Genomic DNA, 26,418 nt, shown 5'->3' with positions numbered 1-26,418 from the left:
TCTCCAATAAAGAAAACAATGCCCGACCTGAAGAATTTGGAGCAAATGATTCAGCAAAGGAAACACAGCCCAGAATAACTAAGGAGATAGTACAAGAATACTTGGCTAGTTTAGATGTATTCAAGTCTCCAGGGCCAGATGAACTGCATCCAAGAGTATTAAAAGAACTGGCAGATGTGATCTCAGAACCACTGGCAGTCATCTTTGAGAATTCCTGGAGAACAGGCGAAGTCCCGGCAGACTGGAGGAGGGAAAATGTTGTCCCTATTTTCAAAAAGGGGAAAAGAGAGGACCCAAATAATTACCGCCCAGTCAGTCTGACATCAATACCAGGGAAGATTCTGGAGCAGATCATTAAGCAAACAGTCTATGAGCACCTAGAAAGGAATGCTGTGATCACCAATAGTCAGCATGGATTTCTCAAAAATAAGTCATGTCAGACTAACCTGATCTCGTTTTTTGACAGAATTACAAGCCTGGTAGATGAAGGGAACGCAGTGGATGTAGCCTACCTTGATTTCAGCAAGGCATTTGACAAGGTGCCCCATGATATTCTTGTAAAGAAGCTGGTAAAATGCGGTCTTGACTATGCTACCACTCAGTGGATTTGTAACTGGCTGACTGACCGAACCCAAAGGGTGCTCATCAATGGTTCCTCTTCATCCTGGAGAAGAGTGACTAGTGGGGTGCCACAGGGTTCTGTCTTGGGCCCGGTCTTATTCAACATCTTTATCAACAACTTGGATGATGGACTCAAGGGCATCCTGATCAAATTTGCAGATGACACCAAACTGGGAGGGGTGGCTAACACCCCAGAGGACAGGATCACACTTCAAAACGACCTTGACAGATTAGAGAACTGGGCAAAAACAAACAAGATGAATTTTAACAGGGAGAAATGTAAAGTATTGTACTTGGGCAAAAAAAATGAGAGGCACAAATACAAGATGGGGGACACCTGGCTTGAGAGCAGTACATGTGAAAAGGATCTAGGAGTCTTGGTTGACCACAAACTTGACATGAGCCAACAGTGTGACGTGGCAGCTAAAAAAGCCAATGCAATTCTGGGCTGCATCAATAGGAGTATAGCATCTAGATCAAGGGAAGTAATAGTGCTACTGTATTCTGCTCTGGTCAGACCTCACGGAGTTTTACGTTCTAAGAGATTTTTATGTCTAGTCCATACCTCATACAAGGATTTTCTAATGATGTGGTGCAGAAACCCTCTGTGAACTTTTGTCTTTCCATACCACAGGTAGGCGTGCCACCCGTATCTATTATCGAATCCCTCTAAATCTAGTACCTCCTCATTGTCTCATGCTATCCAATCACGCAACCAACAAAAACAAGATGCTTCATAATAAATTTTTAGATCTGGCTGGGAGAATCCACCTCTTTCTTTTGCATCAGTCAGGATTTTATATTTGATCCTAGGTTTCTTTCCCAGCCAGATATATTTAGAAATAAGTTTTCGTCAGATGTCAAATTGTTTCGTTCCACATATAATAGGAATGGTCTGGAATAAGGTTAACAGTTTCGGAAGCATGTCCATCAACGATAATTTCATTCTGGTCCAAATTTCCAGGTCTTGTTTAATCTCTGTCCACACCTTTTCGTAATTATCTTTATATAAGTTGATGTTTTTTGTCATTAGCCATACCCCCAAGTATTTTACTTTTTTTTGCAATTGTTAGTCCTGTTTTCATTTGTAACTCTTCTATTTCTTTACTATCCATGTTTTCTGTTAGTAGTTTTGTTTTGCTCTTATTAAATTTAAATCCAGCAAGATGACAATATTCTTCTATTTTTTCCATTGCCTCAATTGAACTATTTATTAGTTGTTCCAACGTCAACACTACATCATCTGCAAAAGCTTTATATTTGTATTCTTTTAAACCAATTTCTATACCTTTTACTCTTTTTGTTTCAGTTATTTTTTTCAGCAGAACATCTAGTGTTGTTATGAATAATAATGGCAATAGCAGGCAGCCCTGCCTTGTCCCCTTCGTTATCTCAATTCTTTCCGTTAAAGTATTGTTAATTATTAATCTAGCGAATTGTTCGGAATAGATAGATTTAATTCCATTCAGATATTCTGAGCGAGTATCGAGGCAGCTTCTTATGTATTTTGTAACTTGATGCAAGAACCTTCCCTCTCAGTCTCAGTCACCTCACTGCTATGTTAGGAAAGTGATACTGGCCTACCTTGGAAGACTGTTGTAAGAAAAAAGTAGGTTTTTTAAATTGTACCCATGGTTTTTCAGAACCTATGGCTTGTCTAACTGATGCACTTACCTGAACTCACCTTTTACATGCCTTCTGAGGACATCAATTTTTCTTTTTCTTCCATGCTGCCCCCAGCAAAGGAAATTTTTGTGTTTCATTTGTGTTCCTTTGCATACTTCTGTATCTGTATTTTATTTTGTTGTACTTAGCTTTGGGGAAAAACCCTTAATAGACAAATATACAATGTTTAAATTGTTATATTGAACCAAAAACAGAGGTGCCACACTACTGGCAATTGCAAGTTTGAGAACACTGCTGGAAATTAGCATGTTGAATCCTAAGATCATCTGTCCAGTGGTTGTTGCTTCTGCTCGGATGAATTGGATAAAATGATTCTAGAGTAATTAAATGTTGACCTACATATCCATTTTTCATTTTCATATACAGTGGTACCTCGGGTTAAGAACTTAATTCATTCCGGAGGTCCATTCTTAACCGGAAACTGTTCTTAACCTGAGGCACCACTTTAGCTAAAGGGGCCTCCCACTGCCGCCGTGCAATTTCTGTTCTCATCCTGAAGCAAAGTTCTTAACCCGAGGTACTACTTCCGGGTTAACAGAGTCTGTAACCTGAAGCGTATGTAACCCGAGGTACCACTGTATAGTTATTGTGTTCTATATAATTTTAAGTATAATTCCCCATACAAGTGAATAGTAAAAGAACTCATACAAGTAATGCTGACACAACCCCTCACACACACTACCATATTTTTTGCTCTATAAGACGCACCAGACCATAAAACGCACCTAGTTTTTGGAGGAGGAAACAAGAAAAAAAATATTCTGAATCCCAGAAGCCAGGACAGCAAGCGAGATCGCAGTGATCCCGCTTGCTGTCCTGGCTTCTGGGATAGCCACACGCAGCCCCCGGCAGCGGGATGAAGGCTTCTGTTGCCCGGGAGAACTTGTGCATGGCTAAGGCTCCCCCAAGACCTGTGCTCCCTTTAAAGAGCCTGTGAAGCGCTCTTTCCCTGGGGAAAAGCCAAGAGCCGCACACAAGCTCCACACGGCTAATAAAAGGGAGCACTGAGCAGAGCCTCCCGCCTGCATTCGCTCCATAAGACGCACACACATTTCCCCTTACTTTTTAGGAAGGGAAAAGTGTGTCTTATAGAGCGAAAAATGCGGTAAGTAGAATAAGAGAAGCATAACCACCCGACCCCACCCCTCTCCCTCTTTTGTCTTTTTCTTCTTCTTCTTCTTCCTAATTGTTTAAACCAGTTCATAAACCAAGAACTTATACACTGATCACTAATAATGAAACATATGTTGCAGATATTTTTCCACAATTATTATGCTATTTTTGTGACATACTAATGACATGAGAAAACTTGTATAATGTTATTCTTGTTTATATAAGCCAATAAACACACACACACACACACACACACACACACACACAATTTTAGTTCTCATTTCCCCTAATTTCTTTCCAAGCAATTTCCCCCAAAATAACACATTTCTGTTTGTTATTGCCACAAATATATGTATTTTTGATGCACACTTTTCCCTAACGTATGTGTCACGGGAAATGGGGTTGCTTGTGTGTAAATCTCCAGCCGTTCCAAACTGCTTAGGTGTGGTTGTGTCTTTTTCTGACTGAGCAGCCCTTTGCGCTGCTGCTCAGTCGCTAGCAGAATCCGTGAGTGAGTGTCTCCTAAATTTCCTCCAGCATAAGAATTCCTTAACGGACAACCTTCGCCTCGCCTCTCTGCGCGGAAGCCTTCTGCGCAGAGTGGGCGTGCCGAGTGGTGGTCCTCCACCCTCCTCACTGACTTCACTGGAAGAGTCTCGGAGCCTCGCCTCCGAGCTGCTCTCTGCCTCTCCCTTCTTCCTGGTGTCACCTGAACTTCCTTCCCCAGATGACGTTCTCTCTCTTCCCTTACTCTTCCCCTCTCCTGCAGAGTCCGGGAGCCTCGCCTCTCCCCTCTGCTCCGATGTCAGTTCCCTGACATCCACCTCCCTCCCAGGGCCCTCCAACCCCCCCCCCCCGTCCTTTCCTCGGACGGTGATGCAGGAAACCCCCGGAAGGAACTCTCCCCTCCATCTGATGATTCAAACACCCCTCTCCATTTGCTGCTGTCTCTTCTCTCTCCCCTATCTCCCCAGTCGGATTCTTCTTCGGACAATTCCCCTTCCTCCTCTTCGGAGGCGGGAAAACCCTCAAACTCTTCCTCTTCATCGGTGGTGCCAAATTGCTCCCCCCAGAACCTCTCTGGTGGTTTGGGCTTTCCCGGATACCTGCTATGAAACTCCTCCTGCAGATACTCATCCCTAATCTCTTCTGCTGGGACCCATGCGTTTTCCGCTTCTGGCTCCCCCTCCCACGCCACCAAATATTCCACTCGTCCCCCTCTCCACCTGGAATCAAGAATTTCAGCTGCATGGCCACTGAATTCCCTTTCCTCCATCTGTGGATGCAAGGGTGTTTCACTTTGCTGACCCAGAAATTCCCTCCCCTCCCTGAACGGTGAGAGTAAGGACCTGTGGAACATGGGGTGCAGTTTCATGTGAGATGGCAATTTGAGCCTAAAGGCCACTGGATTAACTTGCTGCGCTACTTCGAACGGTCCCAGTTTCTTTGGCCTTAGCTTCTTGCACCCTCCTTTGAACGGCAACCCTTTGGTAGACAACCACACCTGGTCCCCCACTCTTATGGTTTCTCCCTCTCTGCGGTGCTTGTCTGCCTGCCTCTTGTACTCTTCCTTGGCCCTTTCCAGGTTTAACTTAAGCTGTTGGTGTAAAGCCTCCATTTCTTCCACAAATTTTTCAGCTGCGGGAACACTCCAACTTCCCTCCCCTTCCCCGGGGAAAGCCCTGGGGTGACACCCGTAATTCGCCATAAACGGACTCATCCCTGTGGACACATGTTCTGCGTTATTGTATGCAAACTCAGCCAGCGCTAATTTGTCCACCCAATCCTTCTCCCTCTCGCTGACGTAGCAGCGTAGATATTGTTGAAGTATGCTGTTAGCTCTCTCTGCTTGTCCATTGGTTTCTGGATGTCTGGCCGTTGAGAACCCAACCTCGACGTCCAGCAGACTCATGAGCTTCCTCCAGAATCTGGACGTGAATTGCCGGCCTCTGTCGGATAAAATCCTCAAGGGGGCGCCATGCAACCTGAAAACATGCTCTACAAACAGCTTTGCTGTTTCTTCTGCAGTCACCGCATGCGAGCACGCAATAAAATGGCACATTTTGGTCATCAAGTCAACTACCACCATTACTGCCGTTTCCCCCCTGGCTTTGGGTAAGTCCGTCATAAAGTCAATTGATACCACCTCCCATGGCCTCTCTGGTGTGGGTAAGGGTTCCAGTAACCCTGCAGGTGCTGTCCTCTCCCCCTTCGCTCTCTGGCAGCACTGGCACCCACGTACATACTCCTTCACATCTTCCCTCACCCGTGGCCACCAAAACTGCCTGGTGACCAGTAGCATTGTCTTATGTTGTCCAAAATGTCCTGCCGTGGGGTTGTCATGCAGTTGTTTGAGTATTCTGCTCCTCAAATCCCCCTCAGGTATGTACAATGCACCCTTATAGTACAGTGCCCCATCCTTTACTTCGAACCCCCCCCCCCTGAGTTTCCCCAGTGATACCAATTTCTCGGATTTTGGTTTGTGCATATTGATCATCCCTCGTCAACCCGGCCAGCTCTTGCCTCCCGACGAACACTCCCCCCCACACCCATCTGCCCTCGGGAATGACATGACGTGCTTCTGGCCCTCCCTCCCCTTCTGCGTATTCGGGCTTGCGGGAGAGGGCGTCTGCTCTGACATTTTCCTTCCCAGGCACGTACCTAATCTCAAAATTAAACTTGGAAAACTCCTGTGCCCACCGCACCTGTCGTTGGTTCAGCACTCTCGCCGTTCTCCAATATTCCAGGTTCTTGTGGTCAGTACACACCTGGACTTTGTGCTGTGCGCCTATGAGAAAATGTCTCCATCGTCGAAAGGCCTCGTGAATTGCCAGCAGTTCCCGATCGTACACTGTATAGTTTTGCTCTGACTTGTTCAGCTTCCTGGAAAAGAGGGCACACGGCTTCCACTGTTCCCCATTTTCCTGCTGGAGCAATATGCCCCCCACAGCTCTGTCTGGCGCGTCCGTCTCTAGCCTCATCGGCTTCCGCAGATCCACATGTAGGAGCTGCTCTTCCGACGCGAAAGCCCTCTTAAGCTTTTCAAAGGAACGCTGGGCCTCTTCTGTCCATTCGAACTTCTTCTTACTGCTGAGACAATCCGTTATGGGTGCCGTTAGATGGGCGAAGTTCTTGATGAACTTCCTGTAGAAATTTGCAAACCCCAAGAACCTCTGCACGTCCTTCCTGTTCTTGGGAGGCTTCCATTCTAGAACGGCCTGCACCTTCCCCGGGTCCATGGCCAAGCCCTTGTCTGACAACCGATAGCCAAGGAACTCCACCTCTCGAGCGTGGAATTGGCACTTCTCCAATTTGACCCACAGCTGGTGCTCCTGCAGTCTCTTCAGCACTTCCCTGACGTCTTTTACATGCTGCTCCTCGTTCTCTGAGTAGATTAGGACGTCGTCCAGGAAGGCTACACAATTCTTGTACAGCAGGGACCCCAGCACGTGGTGCATGAAAGCTTGAAAGGTGCTCGATCCCGATTGTAATCCGAAGGGCATAACTAAGTACTCAAAGGCTCCCAGAGGGGTGAACATGGTGGTTTTCCATTCATCCCCCTCCCTCATCCTTATCAAGTTGTACGCCCCCCGAAGGTCCAGCTTGGTAAAAATCTTCCCCTTCCTTACCCTGGCCAAAATGTCATCAATTCTGGGCATTGGGAAGGTCACTGGTTCCAACACCCTGTTCAATCCACGGTAGTCCACTACGAGCCTGGGCTCATGGGAGTCTCGCTTGTCCACAAAGAACACTGGACTACCCCCCACCGCCCTCGATTCCCTTATGAACCCTCGCTTCAGGTTCTTGTCAATAAACTTCTGCAATTCCTGCATCTCCCTATCTGACATGGCGTACAGCTTGCCCACTGGCAGCTGAGCGTCTGGGAGCAAGTTGATCTGGCAGTCAAAGGGCCTGTGGGGGGGGGGGTAGCCGATCCGCCTCCTTCTCGCTGAAGACTTCTTCCAAGTCCGCATACTGAGGTGGTATCTTCCCTTTTTCCCCTACTGCCATCCCTGCCACCCTGGCTACTGCCATCCTCAGGCCTTCACTTCCGTGGCAATGCTCTACGCAGTGAGCTGACCCAAAGGTGACTGTCCGCTGGTGCCACCCTACTACTGGGTCGTGCAGTGCCAGCCAACTCATTCCCAGTATGATAGGTGGTCCTGCTAAGGTGGCTACGTGAAAGACAATTGTCTCAGTGTGTCTGGAAACTGTCATTTTCATGGGCGGGGTCTGGTGGGTCACTTCCCCTCCCAAAAGTTCTCTCCCATCTATCGTGGTTACTTGCAGGGGATGTTCTAGAGGCACCACCTGTAGCTGGTGTTCTAGCGCAAAATCCTTGCTAAAGAAGTTGCAAGAGCTGCCTGAATCCAGCAGCGCCTTCACTTTGATGGGGTGTCCGTTTGGGAGTTCTAGCACCACCTCTATTGCGATGGCTGCTCGGGGGGGGGGTCTGGTTTGGGCACTACTACTGGTTGCTCGCCTGGCTGCTGTGCCCTCCTTCCTGCAGCCAAGCACGGCCGTTTCCCGGCGCCTCTTTTTTCCCCTCCTCACTCCCCACTGCCCCCACCATTCCTTGCCACGCCTTCTTCTGAGGGCATACTCTGGCAAAATGTCCCGGCTGCTGGCATAGGAAACACCTCTTACTGGTTTTCCCCTCCTTCTTACGCACCTCGCTGGAGTTTGAAAACCCGCGCACGCTCGCTTCTCCAATCTCCATTGGCTCCTCGGGTGGCACAGTAGACGCTGGCATGTCTGGAATGCGGTTGTCATGCCAACACTCTGCTCTCCCTTCCCGCCTTTCCAGAGCGCGCGTCTCTTGTCGGACTCCTACAGCGAGCGCCAACTTGGTCAGCTGGTCCATCGATTCCGGGCGGGGTGAGCGGGAAAGTTCGTCTCTCACCCAAGAGGATAAGCCCTCCTCAAATAACATTTGTACTGGTTGAGAACTCAGATCCCACCCAAGTTTATGGATCAGCATAGCAAATCTCGACCAGTACTCTCTCACTGACTGGTTTCCTTGTTTGCACCCCATCAGTTCTTTACGAGTCACACTCTCTTCAACATCGCTCGCGAACATGTGATCCATCACGCTAAAAAACTTTCTCAGGTCCTTCAAAGCCGCGTTCTCCGCCGCCATTAAGGGTCGGACCCAATCTCTGGCCCTCCCCTGCAGGTGCCCCACCACGAAAGCGACTCTTCCCCCATCGTCGGCAAAGTCATCGTGCTGCAGATCCAGCGCATACTGCACTTCAGTCTTAAAAGCGTTATAATCTCTGGGGTTGCCCCCAAAAGTCCGCACAAGTCCCCGTACCTTTCTTGCGATGGGGGTAATCTCCCCCTGGGCGTCATGTGTCCTCCTTTCATCCAGCCGCGCCGCTAGTAGAGCCAGTTGCTGCTCCAAGTCTCGGTTTCTCTCCTCCAGACTCTGTCCGCCTTTGGCCCCCTCTCCTGCGCCGGCTCCTCCGGTTTGACTCATGACTGTACCCCGGTCCTCTTGCACACAAGCAACGTAAAGGACTCACGGATTGCTGTCACGGGAAATGGGGTTGCTTGTGTGTAAATCTCCAGCCGTTCCAAACCGCTTAGGTGTGGTTGTGTCTTTCCCTGACTGAGCAGCCCTTTGCGCTGCTGCTCAGTCGCTAGCAGAATCCGTGAGTGGGTGTCTCCTAAATTTCCTCCAGCATAAGAATTACTTTGATCTGAAGCCTTTGAAGAGGAATTTAAAAGTTTCAATTTCGTGCATGACCTGAACTGTCGCTATAGGTACTAAGGGATTTAAACTTTTTTTTCTGCTTTGCTTTGAACTTAGTTTTTCCTCTCCCTGTGGATTTACAAAATTATTTAAAGAAACCCAGGTACTTGACTGCCAAACTATTAGAGCTGTCAGTTTGCGGACTTGATTTTTGCTACTCTGAACTGTTACTTTTGAGTGTTACTGGACTAGCTACTTTGAAACACTATTATCTGGCACTTTTCCTGAAACTTTGTTTAAATAAGGACTCACTCTGCTGGCTATAAAGAAGAGCGGAAGGTCTTTCTTGAAATTTATGAGTGGTTGGATACTGTTGGATTTTGGCAAAACTTTTTTAAGCTTTTAAGCTTTGGAACAACTATTGGAAAAATTTCCTTTGTTCTCCTCAAGATTTGTTTGAACTCCCCCTGGTGGATTTTGGATTTACAACTGGTTGGGACTTGTTTTTTCTCTTCTTTCTTCCTTTAACTTGTTTACTCTCTGGGCTTGTGGATTCCCATGGGAGCATACTAAATCTGACCTTGGTACGCAGACAGGAGTGGAATGAGTGGCACTGGGAAAACAAGATCGGCCAAAGCTAAAGCTAAACAATTAACTCAATCAACATTAACTTCCCAGTTGCGCAGATCATCTGTTCCTACTGTTTTGGGAACACAAGAATTAGAAACTGAGCTGACTTTATCAGAAGGCATGGCAGCTGGAGGAAACGAATCAGTACTAGACAAAATCTTGGAGAAGTTGGAAACATTGGACAAAAAAGTAGATGTACAATCGGCAAAGATTGACCAAAATACTGCCAGCCTAAATAAATTAACTGAACAAGTGACCTTACATGCACAATCAATTGGGAAGCTTTTTGAAGCTACTACAGAGAATCGTAAAGCTACCACAGAGAATCGTAAATTGGCTGAGGAAGTTAACCAGAAAGTGGAAGCAGTGAAGGAGGAGGTTAAACCACTGACTAAACAGATTGGTGAACATCAGGCCTACCTGTCTATGATTGAATTACACAGTCGGGAAAATAATCTGAGGCTGAGATCAATTTTAGAACTGGAACAAGGGAATTTAACGGAATATTTGACAAAAGAACTTTCCAAGTTTTGGAACTTGGAGGAAGACAAGGACTTTAAAATCGTTAGTGCCTTCAGACTTGGAAGAGTAGCAAGGAAGGACAGACCCAGAGACTGTTTGATTACTTTGAGATCTAAGGAAGAGAAGGATAAAATACTAAGCTTACATTACGAAAAATCACTTGTAATCCAGGGAAGGAGAGCGGAAATTTACAAAGATATCCCTAAACAACTTTTGGATCTAAGAACCACCTATACAGAACTAACCAAACTGTTGAGAAGTAACTCAATCCTTTTCAGGTGGGAATTTCCTCAAGGATTATCTTTCACATTCAGAGGGAAGAAGGTGAAAATTAAAACACCCGAGGATAAAGATAAGTTCCTGCATGATTACGGAGAAGACCTTCAGAAAGTGATTACAGGGCCTGAGGCTTGGTCACCGCCACCGCCTGCAACTACACCTTTGGGATCTGAGGAACAGAAGAAAGAAACACCACCCTCTACAGAATAACAGACTCGCCCAGGATGTCTCTGCAACTTCTTAGCTGGAACATTAATGGTGGAAATTCCCCGGAAAAAAGGAGAAGGATATTCCATATATTAAAGAAAGAACAATTGGACATTATTTGCCTACAGGAAACACATGTGACTAGGCTCCACAGAAAAGTGTTAATTAACAAAAGATTAGGCCAAGAATTTATTTCATCAGACCGAGTCAAAAAGAGAGGAGTGGTGATTTATGCAAAGGAGAGCCTATCACCAAAATTCCTTTTTAAAGATGAACAAGGAAGAATTTTGGCAAATTCAAACCCAGGGTGAAAAGTTCTTGATACTGGGAATCTATGCACCGAACGAAGGGAAATCAGAATTTTATAAGAAGCTGCATGAGACAATGCTGGACTATCTGGACTATAATAACATCATTATGATGGGAGATATGAATGGGGTGGTGTCTACAAATATGGATAAGTCACATGGCCAAAGCTTGACAAAAGATGGCAGACTACCTAAAACTTTTTTTGAACTGACTGACAATATGGACTTGATTGATATCTGGAGGACAAAAAAAACCCCTAGGAAGAGAACGAACATTCTTTTCTGAAGCCCAACTGACATGGACAAGAATCGACCAAATCTGGATAACTAGAGGTCTGGCACCCAAGATCAGAAAAGTGGAAATCTGCCCAAAGACTTGCTCCGACCATAACGCAGTAAAGATGGATATGAGACTAACTACAACCGGCTCCTTTAGATGGAAGATGAATGACACCCTGCTCAGAGATCAGGAGATTATCAAAAAGGCCCAAAAAGCTTTGAAGGGCTATTTTGAAATAAATTTGAACACCACGGTGGAAAAAAGAGTAATCTGGGACGCAAGTAAAGCTGTAATGAGGGGGTTTCTGATACAACAGAACACCATAAAGAAAAGAGCACAGAACGAGAAAAAGGAAAAGATTTTGGAGAAAATTAGGGAATGCGAGAAAAAGTTAAGATCGAAACCGAAGTCAAAGGAGATTCTGAGAGAAACTAAACTCTACCAAGTACAATACTCTAAATTGATAAATCAGGAAGTGGAGTGGAAAATCAAGTTAATGAAACAAAGATCATTTGAATCGGCAAATAAATGTGGAAAGCTGTTAGCATGGCAGCTGAAAAAGAGACAAAAACTAAATACGGTTACCAACTTAGAGATTGAAGGGAAAAACATTCAGAATCCTGTGGAGACTAGAAAGTGCTTCCAGAGATACTTTAAACAACTTTACACTCAAGCTTTTTGTTCAGAATATATCGCACCCATACCATTCTCAAATCCTTGGCCTACCCCCATCCCATGAAGATTCTTTTTCATAAAACTCCAAGAGATATTGTCAAAGGCTTTCTCCGCGTCCACAAAAATCAGAACTGCTTTAGTGTTTATATTCACCTCTAGTAGTTCCAAAATGTCTATTATGTTCCTCACATTGTCTGATAAATGCCTTTTAGGGAGAAAGCCTGCTTGGTCCTTATGAATTTTCTCCATCAACACTCTTTTCAATCTTTTTGCCAAAATGTCTGCAAAAATTTTGTAATCCACATTAAGTAATGATATTGGGCGGTAGTTCTTAAGTTGAGTCTTTTCAGTCTCTGTCTTTGGTATGAGTGTAATATACGCTTCTTTCCACGATTCTGGCGCCCCTTTCCCCTCTAAAATCTCATTACAGACTTCCTTTAGCGGTTGCACCAACCACTCCTTCAAAGCTTTGTAGTATCTGGAAGTCAGTCCATCTGGTCCTGGAGATTTGCCCAATTGCATGTTCTGAATGGCACCCTCTATCTCTTGTTCTGTTATTCTCTGATTTAGATCCACCTTACTTTGATGAGAGATTTTTTGTAATCCATATTTTTTAAGGAATTCATCTATGTCCTCTTCATTCTGTGATCCTTGTGAATATAACTTTTTAAAATAACTCAGGAAACAATTTCTAATCTCGTTGGGTTTGGATATATTCTTTCCATCCACTTCTAGATTTGTAACTGTATTTAGTTTCTGTCTCTTCTTCAATTGCCAGGCGAGAAGTTTACCACATTTATCTGCCGATTCAAATGTCTTTTGTCTCATTTGCTTTATCTTCCACTCAATCTCTTGATTCATCAATTCCATATATTGTGTTTGATATAGCTTGATCTCTCTCAAAATCTCCTGGGACTTTGTGTCAGGGAACTGCCATCGGAGGGACAGGTGGTGGAGGGGCTCAGGGAGGAAGGAAGAGACTCAACAGCTGAAGCAGGAACCAGCAGGGGGAGGAGTGGTTCTCTGAGGGAATGCGAGCAGGAGGGAGGGCTCAGAGACGCTTCCAGCGAGAACAGTGGGGAGGTATCCGAGGCTCCCATAGGGAGACCCACGCCTCGCCGGAAACTGTCACGCCGTGAGTCCAGAAGGCGGGTTTCCGTTAAGGAGCTCTTATGCTGGAGACGATTCCGAAAGCAACCACTGTCGGAATCTATGAGTGACTAGGGCAGACATGTTTGAGGAGCTCTGTCACACACAGAGGTTTGTGGAGTGGCACAAACTCTGAGGGAGCACGATTTTACGCACAAGCAGCTAATCATCCCATCACAGCATTCCGACAGTCTCTGTACGCTGCCTGTGCAGGAGAAGGCATCATGAGCGACCCAGCCGGAGCCGGAGAGGCAGGAGTTGGAGCGGGTCCAAGCTTGGAAGAAAGGTACCGAGCGTTGGAAATCCAATTGGCGCTGCAGACGGCTAGGCTTGAGGAGAGAAGGGCTCAGGATGCAGACAAGAAGGGGAGAGCCACCCAGTTCCCCAGAAAGGTACCAGGATTGGTGCAGAAGTTTGGGGGGGACCCCAAGGACTACCATGCCTTTAGGACAGAGATGCAATATGCCCTTAATGTGCAGTTTGATGAGTTCCCTGATGAGGAATCGCGAGTTGCGTTCGTGATTGGGCATCTTGAGAAGGGGGCGAGGGACTGGGTTAGACCCCTGATGGCAACGCACAATGACGTCCTAAAGGACACTATGAAGTTCTTTCGTGCAATGGATATCATGTTTTCCAGCGATATTGAGGAAGGGGTGGTGCGCAGACAGCTAATGGCTTGCAAGCAGGGAAGCCGATCTGTCCGTGAGTACTGGACTGAGTTTACCATGCTGGTTCACAGATTGGGGTGGGATTTGTCGGCGGCACCCATTCAGATGCTATTTGAAGAAGGTCTTTCTTCGGCTGTGAAAGACGAACTGTCCCGGAGCCCCAGGGCGGTGTCTATGGATCAGCTGACCAAATCTGCGCTGACCATAGGAGCGCGCCAGGAGGCAAGAGCCTTGGAGAGGCGGGAAGGTAAAGGGGAACGTTGGAAGGAGTTCCGCATTCCAGACATTCCTGAGCCAGCTTTCCCGCCGGCAGAGCCGATGGAAATCGGAACAGCGCGCGCGCGCGCAGTTTCAAAGCCCAGCGAAGGGGGTAGGAAGGAGGGAAAAGGCGCCCGGAAATGCTATCTCTGCCAACAGCCAGGTCACTTTGCCAGAGTCTGCCCCCAGAGGAAGGAATGGCAAGGAATGGTGGGAGCTGTTGAGGGAGGAGTGGAAGAGATATCGGAGCAAGTAAAAGCCAACGCCTGGTTGCCACCGTCGGGGCACAGCAGCCAGGCCAAAGAGCAGTGAAAGTGCCCACGCCAGAATCTCCCAAACCTGCCCTAGTGATAGAGGTGTCACTAGAGTTGCAAAACGGGTACCCTCTGAAGATTAAGGCGCTGTTGGACTCAGGCAGCTCCTGCAATTTCATGAGCAAGGAGTTTGCAGCTGAACACCAGATACAGACGATCCCTTTAAGCAACCCCCTACAGGTGACCACGATTGATGGCAGGGAGCTGTTGGGAGGGGAAGTCAGCTTGCAGACCGTCCCAATGACAATGAAGGTGGCAAGGCACACGGAACTGATAGCGTTTAATGTGGCCACTTTGGGAGGGGCTCCCATTATTTTGGGGATGAGCTGGCTGGCGTTACATGATCCACTGGTGGGCTGGCATCAGAGAGTGGTTTCCTTTGGTTCTGCACATTGCTTAGAACACTGCAGGGAGGGAAAGGGTTCAGCAGGAGCCCAAGCCACCCTAGCAGGGACGGAAGTAACGGAGAAGGTGAAGGTACCACGACAATACGCAGATCTCAGCGATGTGTTCAGCGAGAGGGAAGCTGACCAACTACCCCCACATAGACCCTTTGATTGTCAAATCAATTTACTGCCTGGGGCGCAGCTCCCCGCCGGCAAGTTGTATGCCATGTCAGACAGAGAAATGCAGGAGTTACGAGAATTCATTGACAAGAACCTGAAGAGGGGTTTCATCAGAGAGTCAAGGGCAGTGGGAGGTAGTCCCGTGTTTTTTGTGGATAAAAAAAACACGGACAAGCCGAGACTTGTGTGTGATTTCAGGGCCTTAAACGCAGTGTCAGAACCATTGGCCTTTCCCATGCCTAGAATAGATGACATTTTGAACAGGGTGCGGAAGGGAAAGATTTTTACCAAGCTGGACCTAAGGGGGGCGTACAATCTGATACGTATAAGGAAAGGGGATGAATGGAAAACCACCATGTTCACCCCTTTGGGGGCATTTGAATATCTCGTTATGCCTTTTGGATTACAAGCAGGCTCAGCATGCTTTCAATCGCTGATGAACCACGTACTAGGGCCTTTGCTTTACAAGAATTGTGTGGCCTTCCTGGATGACGTGTTGGTGTATTCTGAGAATGAGGAGCAGCATGTGAGAGACGTCAGAGAAGTGTTGCGCAGGCTGCTAGACAACCGGCTGTGGGTGAAACTGGAGAAGTGTCAGTTTCATACCAAGGAGGTGGAGTTCCTGGGGTACCGCCTGTCAGACAAGGGATTAGCTATGGATCCCGGCAAGGTCCAGGCAGTGCTGGAATGGAAAACTCCCAAAACAAAGAAAGATGTGCAGAGGTTCCTAGGGTTTGGGAACTTTTACCGTAAGTTCATCCGAAACTTTGCCCACCTGACGGCGCCCATAACGGACTGTCTCAGCAGTAAGAAGAAATTTGTTTGGACTGAGGAGGCGGAGCGAGCTTTTGAGGAGCTAAAAAGGGCCTTCGCCTCTGAAGAACAACTTCTGCATGTGGATTTACAAAAAAAGATGAGAGTCGAAACAGACGCATCAGACCAAGCCATTGGGGCGGTGCTTCTCCTGCAGCCAGGGGGGGAGGAGTCAGAGTGGAGACCGTGTGCGTTTTTTTCACGAAAACTGAACAAATCCGAGAGGAACTACACGGTGTACGATCGAGAACTTCTTGCTATCCATGAGGCTTTTCGGAGATGGAGGCATCTGCTAATTGGCGCACAACATAAGGTGCAAGTGTGCACTGACCACAAGAACCTAGAGTATTGGAGAACGGCACGAGTGCTCAACCAACGGCAGTTGAGATGGGCCCAGGAGTTCTCCAGATTTAACTTTGAGATTTGTTATGTGCCAGGCCCAGAGAACGTTAGGGCGGACGCTCTCTCACGTAAACCTGAATATTTGGAGGGGGAGGGAGCACCCGAAGAGAGACATGTCATTCCAGAGGACCGCTGGGTGTGTGGGGCGGCATTGGTGGGGCAAAGAGAACTGGTAGAGGGAACGGAGAACGATGAATACGCACAGGACAAACTCAGGGGACTCAGGAGGGAGGGAGATAAACCCGGAGGTTTTGAGGAGAGAAACGGGGCGTTGTACTACAAGGGAGATATGGGGAGAGAGGTGGTGAGAGGGAGGGGAGGGGGGGAGCAGGGGGAGGGGCGGAGGGAGGGGGTGAGGAGGAGGAGGGTGGGGGGGAGGAAGAAGAGGAGGAGGCGAAGGAGGAAGAGGAAGGGGAGGAACAGGAGGAAACAGAGAATCAAAACACCCGAATCTAAACTAGTTAAAACTCAAAACCGAAACAGACAAATTACTGACTTCTAAATTAGATAAAAGTAATAATGAATCTTAAAATTTTAACATGGAATGTAAATGGATTGAATGAAAAAACAAAAAGGAATAAAATCGCAAATGTGTTGAAGAAGAAAAAATTAGATGTAATTTGTATACAAGAAACTCATGTAGCCAAAAAGCACAAACATGTATTAGTAAATAAGAACCTGGGAATAGAATTTATAAATTCCGGGAAAGAGAAAAAAAGGGGAGTGGTAACATATGTCGATGAAAAATGGGAACCCAAATTGTCCTACAAGGATGAAGAAGGGAGAATTTTGGGAGTGCAAATAAGCTTTCAAGGAGAAAAGATTGACGTGGTAAACATCTACGCTCCAAATTCAAATAGGTCTGAGTTTTATAAAAAATTGGAACAAGTGTTAGTAGAACTAGGAAACAATAAGTTGATATTATTAGGAGACTTTAATGCAGTGCCGACACTAGAATTGGATAGGCAAACAGAAAAGAGAAAACGAAAACAAGGAAAGTTACCGGAATCATTCCAAGATCTGAAGGAGAACATGGAACTAACGGACGTGTGGAGACACAAGCACCCAACAGAAAAACAATTTACCTTCTTCTCAGAAGTACATAAAAGCTGGGGAAGAATAGATCAAATTTGGACCTCAAGAGAAATTACCCTAAGAGCGATAAAATGTGAAATTCAACCGAAAACCCTCTCCGACCATAACTCAATAACTTTGGAATTAAAAGGAAAATCAAATGGAGGTTTTAGATGGAGATTGAATGACTTCCTGTTGGACAACGATGAGGTGATCGAAAAAGCCAAAACTACATTAAAAGAGTATTGGGACTTGAATCTTAACACAGGGATAAACATAGAAACAGTTTGGGACGCCAGCAAGGCGGTCTTAAGAGGTTTCTTTATCCAGCAAAACAACCACAGGAAAAAAATAAGGCAGCAAAAAACAGACGAAATACTTAAACAGCTGAGGGAGTATGAAAAGAAATTAATAGAACATCCGAAAGACGAACAAAGTCTACAATCAATAAAAATACTACAAAGACAATACTCAATATTAACGAACCAAGAAGTAGAATGGAAAATCAAGCTAATGAAGCAGAGATACTTCGAATCAGCGAACAAAACAGGAAAATTCCTAGCCTGGCAACTGAGGAAAAGACAGAAGCAGAATGTGATAAATAAAATAATGGTAGAAGAAGAATCAATAACCGACCCAAAAAAAATACAAAAAAATTTCCTTAATTTTTATGAGGAATTATATAAGAAAGGAGAAGAAGACCCAGCCCAAATAGAAAAATATTTAGAGAACTGCATAGGAAAAACTGTCACAGAAGAAGAAAGAACCCAATTAAATAGACCTATAAATATGGAGGAGATTGAAAATGCGATAAAAAAATTGAAATTAGGGAAGGCACCAGGCCCGGATGGGCTATCGGCCAAATATTACAAAGTGTTGGGAAGCCAATTAGCACAAGTACTCTGTGACACCATGAACAATATTTTAAGAGGAGGGAAAATTCCTGAGACGTGGAGAGAAGCCTTTATAACACTAATCCCGAAACCAGATACGGATAAATCGAACATGAAAAATTACAGGCCAATATCGTTATTAAACAATGACTACAAAATATATGCGGACATCATGGCGAATAGACTGAAGAAATGTTTAATAAGGATAATTCACAAGGATCAAGCGGGTTTCCTCCCAAACAGATTCATGAAAGATAATGTGAGGCACGTCATTAACCTAATTGAATATTTGGAGATTAACAATAATATTCCGGCGTCCTTGATTTTCATAGACGCAGAAAAAGCGTTCGATAACGTTTCCTGGTGGTTTTTACTAAAATCGATGGAAAAGGCAGGGATTGAAGGTGAATTCTTAGGTTGACTTCCGGTCGGTGCCAGCGCTTAATGGCGGTCCTGCCTCCGAGCTCCGGAGAAGGACTGCTTCGCAAGTTCGGGTCTTACCCGCTACGGCGAGCGGGGGACCCCTAAAATCCCAGGCGCTGAAGCCTGAGAACAAGGAGACTCGGTGGGCACCATTTGCGCCCCCCGGTACCGTGAAAGAGCCTTTTTAAAGGCTACGGATCGACATCGGGAGTGAGCGCGGTGCTGAGAGTCGCTACCCAGCCTGCGAAGTGAAGCCGCGTCGCCATTAGCGGAGAGCGCCGATTCCTTCCTGAAAAGAAATTTGGACTGAATTCCCGTGAGTAGGAACTGAAAAACAATTGGGAAACTTTAGAAATTGAGCTGAAAGCGGGGGGTTAAATCAAGGAAGTCTGCCTCCCCACGACTGCATGAAATTTAAAGCAGCGGAACTTTAAACTTGCATCCGATGAAACTTGCTTTCTAAGTAACTGAACCGGGCACGGGGATTTTGGATCTCCCCTCTAGCTAGCAGGGCAGAGGGGAGACGAATGAGACTGTAAATCTGCAAGATCTATTTCAAGCAAAATCCTCTGCTGTCTCGCTCTAAAAGCACGAAACGGTCTGCCTTCTCAGAGCAATAGCTCATTGAACCGACTTTGCCCACAAAGTAATACTATGATACTGTGATACAAAGTTTATACAGTGATTGGCCACAGTGTAATACAAGGGGAAACAACATAGACTGTGAAACTGTGAAACTGTGAAACTGTGGCAATTTGCAGCTACAAGTTTATAGCAATATTGACTCTGACTGTAAAATCCTTCTTTTTTACACCTTTGGACATTCTCCTTTGTTCTTGTATTTGAACTTTTTACTTTATGGCCATTTTGATTTGCTCCCCCTAGAGGGTAATGAATGTTTGACACGGCCCAGGACAGTGGAATTTCCCAGCAGAACAGCTCCCGTGGGAAGTGACCTTGACATGAGTGGTACACAGGAAGAGATTGTCACAAGAGCTAAAATAAGACAACAACAACAACAGCTGCAACAGCAGTCGTCAAAGAAAAGAGGCTCAATTTCAGCTGCAGCTCCAGGACCAGCAGGAATAACAGAACAGGAAAAAGCAGCAGCTGCCTCTATGGAAGCGGTGACAGATGCCTTGCTTAAGATAAATCAAACTCTGGAGTCTTTGACAAAACAAACTTCAGAAAATACGCAAAAATTAACAGAGATATCAGCAAGATTAAATCAGAATACAGAATCCATCAACAAACTGGTAGAGGAAAACGCAACCACACGCCAAATTGCCGAGGATGCGAAAGCTGCTGCTGGAGAGACGCAGGAGAGACTAGAACCGATTGCCAAGAAGGTCTATGAGCACGACGCAACTTTGGCCTTATGGGACTTACAGAGAAAAGAGAGAAACTTAAAACTAAGGTTGGTTCCAGAGAATGAGAGAGACAATCTCGCGGAATACCTGACACGGGAGTTTGTGGGCTGTTGGGATTTGGAGGAAGACGAATTTAAAATCACAACAGCTTTTAGACTGGGCAAAAAACAGGACAGAAAGACCCCGAGAGACTGCTTGATCACACTCAGATCCAAGGAAGAAAGAGACAAAATCCTAGGATTACACTTTCAAAAGGCCCTTCAAATTGGTAACTCAACTGTACAGATCTTTAAAGACATCCCAAAATACATCCTGGACTTAAGAAACTTCTACAAGGATTTGGCCCTCTTGCTAAAGAAAAACAACATCCGTTTTAGGTGGGAATTCCCACAAGGACTGTCATTTGACTATAAATTAAAAAAGGTAAAAATAAAGACAATCCAAGATAAAGATAAATTTCTGGCAAGACACCAGGAGGACCTCCAGAAGGGGACTGTGGACGTACTGGCAGAACAGAGGAGAGCACTAGACATTCTCAACCTTTCGATTGGACAGAAACCATTACCATCAGAAGAAGAGCAACAACTTGGAGCTGTTGGAGGAGCTATAAGAAAACAATAAGATGGCTCTACAATTCCTTAGCTGGAATTGTAATGGACTGAATGGGCCTTTGAAGAGAAGACAAGTATTTCACATTTTGAACAAAGAACAATTGGATTTGATATGCCTACAAGAAACACACATAACCAGAGCCCATAGGAGACTACTTACAAACAAAAGGCTAGGACAAGAATTTGTTTCATCAGATAAAGTTAAGAAAAGAGGAGTTGTAATATATGTGAAAGAAAAATGGGCCCCAAAAATGATTTTTAAAGATGAACAAGGGAGATATTTGGCAGTGGAGATACAAGTACAAGGAGAAAAACTGTTAGTTGTTGGAATTTATGCACCAAACGAAGGCAAATCTGACTTCTTTAAGAGACTTCATGAAACCCTTACGGACTATCTGGACTATAATATGATAATGATGGGAGACATGAATGGCGTGGTCTCTACGAATATGGATAAGTCACAAAGACTAACAATCACTAAGGAAGGGAGACTGCCTAAGACTTTCTTTGAAATGACTGAAAACATGGACTTGATAGATATATGGAGAGTAAGGAACCCTCTGGAGAGAGAGGGAACCTTTTTCTCCCAAGCAATGCTGACCTGGACCAGAATCGATCAAATCTGGATTACTAGTGGTATGGCTCCAAAGATTAAGAAGGTAGAAATCTGCCCAAAAACTTGCTCCGACCATAACGCCGTGAAGATGGAAATGAAACTAACATCAACTGGTCAATTTAGATGGAGAATGAATGACACCCTCTTTCGAGACAAGGAAATTCTTACGAAGGCCCAAAAAACTTTAAAAGACTATTTTGAAATAAATTTGAGGGCTGACGTTGAGAAAAGAGTGATCTGGGACGCAAGTAAAGCCGTGATGCGAGGCTTCTTGATTCAACAAAACTCAATAAAGAAGAAAAAACAGAATGAGAAAAAAGAAAAGATTTTGGAAAAGATAAAGGAAGGAGAGAAAAAACTAAGAGCAAAGCCAAAGTCCCAGGAGATTTTAAGAGAGATTAAGCTATATCAGTCACAATATATGGAATTGATGAACCTAGAGATTGAATGGAAGATAAAACAGATGAAGCAAAAGACATTCGAATCGGCAAACAAATGTGGTAAACTTCTGGCATGGCAATTGAAGAAAAGGCAGAAATTAAATACAGTCACAAGTCTAGAAGTGGATGGAAAGAACATATCTAAACCTAATGAGATTAGAAACTGTTTCTTAGGCTATTTTAAAAAACTTTATACCCAAGGCCCGCAAAATGAAGAAGATATAGACAAATTCCTTGGAAAATTTGGATTACAAAAAATCTCTCATCAAAACAAGATTGATTTGAACCAGAGAATATCAGAGCAAGAGATAGAGGCTGCCATTCAGAATATGCAACTAGGCAAATCTCCAGGACCAGATGGGCTGACTTCAAGATACTACAAATCACTGAAGGAATGGTTGATTCAACCACTGAAAGAAGTCTGTAATGAGATCCTTGAGGGAAAAAGGGCACCTGAATCGTGGAAAGAAGCATATATTTCACTCATACCAAAGACAGAGACTGAAAAGACTCAATTGAAGAACTACCGCCCAATATCTTTACTCAATGTGGATTACAAAATTTTTGCAGACATTTTGGCAAAAAGACTTAAAAGAGTGTTGATGGAGAAGATTCATAGGGACCAGGCAGGCTTTCTCCCTAAAAGACACCTGGCAGACAATGTTAGAAATGTGATAGACATTTTGGAAAAGCTAGAGGTGAATATAAACACCAAAGCAGTATTGATCTTTGTGGACGCGGAGAAAGCCTTTGATAATATTTCCTGGAGCTTTATGTTAAAGAATCTTCAGGGGATGGGGGTAGGTAAAGGTTTTGAGAATGGTATGGCTGCAATATATTCTGAACAAAAAGCTAAATTGATTGTAAATAATGTAGTGACGGAGGAACTTAAGATAGAGAAAGGAACACGACAAGGGTGTCCAATCTCCCCATTACTTTTTATTTCAGTCCTGGAGGTGTTGCTGAATATGATAAGGGAAGACCAGCAGGTCAAGGGTGTCCAGGTCGGAGCTAAACATTACAAGTTAAGAGCGTTTGCAGATGACCTAGTATTGACTTTGCAAGAGCCAAACGCTAGTACGAAAAAGGTGTTAGAAATAATACAACAGTTTGGCCAGGTAGCTGGATTCAAGCTGAATAAACAAAAAACCAAAGTCTTAGGCAAAAATCTAACAGATGCAGAAAAGGAGAAGTTCCAAGAGGAGACAGGGTTGACACTGGTCAAGAAGGTGAAATATCTAGGGGTCTATTTGACATCAAAAAATGTGAATTTGTATAAAGATAACTATGAAAAATGTTGGTCGGAAATTAAAAAAGACCTAGAAATTTGGTCAAATTTGAAACTGTCAATGCTAGGCCGAATCGCTGTGATTAAAATGAATGTATTGCCTAGAATGTTATTTTTGTTTCAGACCTTGCAGATCCTGGATAAGATGGAATGTTTTAAGAGGTGGCAGAAAGATATTTCAAAATTTGTCTGGCAGGGCAAAAAGCCCAGAATTAAATTTAAAATACTGACAGATGCGAAGGAAAGAGGGGGATTTGCCCTGCCGGACTTGAAATTGTACTATGAGGCAGCAGCATTTTGCTGGCTGAAAGAATGGATGCTCCTCGAAAATACAGACATCTTAGATCTGGAAGGTTTCAACAACTCTTTTGGTTGGCACGCATATTTATGGTATGATAAAGTTAACAGTATTTTCAAGAATCACATTGTTAGAAAAGCATTGTTTAATGTTTGGAGAAGATACAAAGACCTTTTGGAAAACAAAACCCCTAGATGGGTCTCACCAGTGGAGGCCAAAGCAGTGAAGAAACTCAATATGGAGGTCGGATGGCCGAAGTATTGGGAAATTTTGGAACAAGATGGAGATAAGTTGAGATTGCAAAGCTATGAGAAACTGAAGCATAAGGTACAAAATTGGTTTCAGTATCATCAAATAGTGGAATTTTTCAAACAGGACAGGAAAATTGGTTTCCAGATGGAAAAATCAAAATTAGAAACTGAACTGCTAGAACCTAATACTAAGAATTTATCCAGAATGTATAATTTGTTGCTGAAATGGAATACACAGGAGGAAACAGTCAAATCAGCCATGATTAAATGGGCACAGGATGTTGGTCATAACATTATGTCAGATGACTGGGAATGGTTATGGAACACCGGTATTAAATTTACGGCATGTAATGCCTTAAAGGAAAACATTATGAAAATGGTGTACAGGTGGTACATGACCCCAGTCAAGCTGGCAAAAATTTATCATTTGCCCGATAACAAATGTTGGAAATGTAAAGAGACTGAAGGTACCTTCTACCACCTTTGGTGGACATGCCCGAAGATTAAGGCTTTTTGGGAAAAGATCTATAATGAAATGAAAAAGGTACTTAAATGTACTTTTCCTAAAAAGCCAGAGGCCTTTCTCCTGGGCATTGTCGGCCAATTGGTGTCGAAGAAGGACCGAACTTTCTTTATGTATGCTACAACAGCAGCAAGAATCCTCATCGCAAAGTATTGGAAGACACAAGATTTACCCACTCTGGAAGAATGGCAGATGAAAGTGATGGACTATATGACATTGGCTGAGATGACAGGCAGAATCCGTGACCAACGAAAAGAGACGGTGGAAGAAGAATGGAGAAAATTTAAAAGTTACCTTAAGGACTACTATAAACTTAATGAATGTTAATGTGCTGTGGTTTTTAGAAACAAAGGGATACAGTGATATAAGATCAGAACATAGAGAGGACTAAGATGACAGAGGTTGAAAAGTAACAATTGGGAGTTGCTACAAAACTTTGGACATTGGGATGCAGAAAGGGGAGGTATGGGGAAGTCCCAGAAAAGAGGTTTATGAAAATATGTTATGAATTTATACATGTATGTTTGTTCTTTCTGTGTTTGTTTGTCTTTAAAAATTCTGAAAAACCAATAAAAATTTTATAAAAAAAAAATGAAGGTGAATTCTTAAAAGGAATACAGGCAATATATTCAAACCAGCATGCTAAATTGATAATAAACAACAATTTTACGAATAAATTCAAAATAGAGAAAGGAACAAGGCAAGGATGCCCCCTCTCCCCGCTTCTATTCATTCTGGCCTTGGAAGTCCTGGCGAATAAAATTAGGTCCAAAACAGAGATAAAAGGGATCAAAATAGGATTTAAGGAGTTTAAATTAAAAGCTTACGCTGACGACCTGATGTTATCCCTAGAAGAGCCGCAGGAAAGCGTGGGCAAAGTATTGGAGATCATGGAGGAATACGGTAAATTATCGGGCTTCAAGTTGAACAAAACCAAAACAAAAATGTTAACGAAGAACCTGAGAAACGATGCGACGGAAAGATTAGAGAGACAATTTGGAATTAAAGTGGCTAAGAAAATAAAATACTTAGGAATTTGGCTTACACCCAAAAATATAAATTTAATCGAAGATAATTATACACCAACATGGAACAAAGTGAAAAAGGACCTGGATGTTTGGAACAGGGTGAATCTCTCGTGGCTGGGCAGGATGGAAGCAATAAAAATGAACATACTCCCTAGGATGCTATTCTTATTTCAAAATATACCTGTCATCAGAGGGTCTAAAATATTTAAGGATTGGCAGAAGATACTTTCAAGATTCATATGGCAGGGAAGAAGGCCAAGGATTAGATTTAAACTACTAACAGACCGTAAGGAGAGAGGAGGACTGGCAATACCTGACCTAAAATTATATTACGAAGCAGCCTGTCTTTGCTGGGTCAAAGATTGGATAACCTTAGAAGATATGGACTTATTAGATCTGGAAGGGGCCGATAATAGATTCAGTTGGCATGCCTACCTCTGGTTAAATAAAGAAAAAGTACACAAAAGGTTTTCGAGCCATATCATAAGAGGACCCTTGTATGAAGTCTGGGAAAAAAATAAGAAATTGTTGGAACAAAGAGTACCCTGGTGGCTGTCCCCAACAGATTTGTTATCAATCAAAAAAACAAACATGGAAGTACAAAAACTGACATATGAAGACCTATTAGTGAGATCCCAAGACAGCTGGAAACTAAGATCATATGAAGAACTAAGGGAGAGGTTGTCGGGTTGGATACAGTACCACCAAATTAATGCAATATGGACGGAAGATAAAAAATTAGGAATGAATGAAAAGAAGTCCAAATTCCAGATTGAAGTAGTCGAAAGTAAATCGAAGATACTATCCAAGATGTACAACATACTACTGGAATGGGAAACCAAAGATGAAAAAATCAAACAAGTTATGGTCAAATGGGCAAAAGATCTGGGACATGATATAGAATATGAAAAATGGTCAAAGCTATGGAGAGAGGGATTAAAATTCACGGCAAGCGCTGCAATTAGGGAAAACTTAGAAAAAATGATATACAGATGGTACCTCACACCAGAAAAATTGAATAGAATGTATAAGACCACAGACAAGGCTTGCTGGAAATGCAGGACAAAAGAAGGTAATTTCATACATATGTGGTGGACTTGTGAGGAAATTAAAAAATTTTGGGATCAGATATACAATGAGTTAAAAAAGATATTTAGATATACATTTCCCAAGAACCCAGAGGCCTTTCTATTAGGGATGGTCGGGAAAGAAATTCAAGAAAAAGATAAAATTCTATTCCAATATTCAACAGCAGCGGCCAGAATGCTAATTGCTCAAAATTGGAAAAGCACAAATCTTCCAACGGTGAGGGACTGGCAATTAAAACTACATGACTTTATTGAATTAGCAAGATTGACACAAAAAATCAGAAATCACAAAAATACAAAGTTAAAAGAAGACTGGAGTAAATTTATGG

This window comes from Podarcis bocagei (genome assembly GCF_964188305.1).
Source record: "Podarcis bocagei genome assembly, chromosome: W".
NCBI lineage: Eukaryota > Metazoa > Chordata > Lepidosauria > Squamata > Lacertidae > Podarcis > Podarcis bocagei.
Note: the sequence above shows the minus strand (reverse complement) of the source record.